Source organism: Arachis stenosperma, chromosome 4 (assembly GCF_014773155.1).
Source record: "Arachis stenosperma cultivar V10309 chromosome 4, arast.V10309.gnm1.PFL2, whole genome shotgun sequence".
Lineage (NCBI taxonomy): Eukaryota > Viridiplantae > Streptophyta > Magnoliopsida > Fabales > Fabaceae > Arachis > Arachis stenosperma.
The window spans coordinates 49,255,026-49,255,824 of NC_080380.1; the positions used below are offsets into that span (position 1 = coordinate 49,255,026).

General features: G+C 40.4%; 1 non-coding gene across 1 annotated transcript; it reads left to right on the plus strand.

Annotated features, from left to right (window-relative positions):
• Positions 1–390: 390 nt before the first annotated feature.
• Positions 391–499, plus strand: LOC130977880 (small nucleolar RNA R71). Its single transcript, XR_009085553.1, has one exon. It is a non-coding gene; the product is annotated as a small nucleolar RNA R71 (small nucleolar RNA).
• Positions 500–799: the final 300 nt, after the last annotated feature.

Below are 799 nucleotides of genomic sequence, written 5' to 3' on the forward strand. Positions count from 1 at the left end.
CTCCCATGTAATTCACCTCTTCCATTGAAGGGTTCTCAGGATCATAAGCTTTTTCTTCAGATGAAGCATCCTTAGTATTGCCTGGTGCATTTTGCATTCCAGACAGACTTTGAGAGATCAAATTGACTTGTTGGGTCAATATTTTGTTCTGAGCCAGTATGGCATTCAGAGTATCAATCTCAAGAACTCCTTTCTTCTGATTTGTCCCATTGTTCACAGGATTCCTTTTAGAAGTGTACATGAATTGTTTATTTGCAGCCATTTCAATCAGTTCTTGAGCTTCTGTAGGCGTCTTCTTCAGATGAAGAGATCCTCCAGCAGAGCTATCCAAAGACATCTTGGACAGTTTAGACAGACCATCATAGAAAATACCTATGATGCTCCATTCAGAAATCATGTCAGAGGGACACTTTCTGATTAATTGTTTGTATCTTTCCCAAGCTTCATAGAAGGATTCACCTTCCTTCTGTCTGAAGGTTTGGACTTCCACTCTAAGCTTACTCAATTTTTGAGGTGGAAAGAACTTTCCCAAGAAGGCATTGACTAGCTTTTCCCAAGAGTGCAGGCTGTCTTTAGGTTGTAAACCCAACCATATTCTAGCTCTGTCTCTTACAGCAAAAGGGAATAGCATAAGTCTGTAGACCTCAGGGTCAACCCCATTAGTCTTGACAGTGTCACAGATTTGCAAGAATTCAGCCAAAAACTGATGAGGATCTTCCAATGGAAGTCCATGGAACTTGCAATTCTGTTGCATTAGAGAAACTAATTGAGGCTTAAGCTCAAAGTTGTTTGCTCCAAT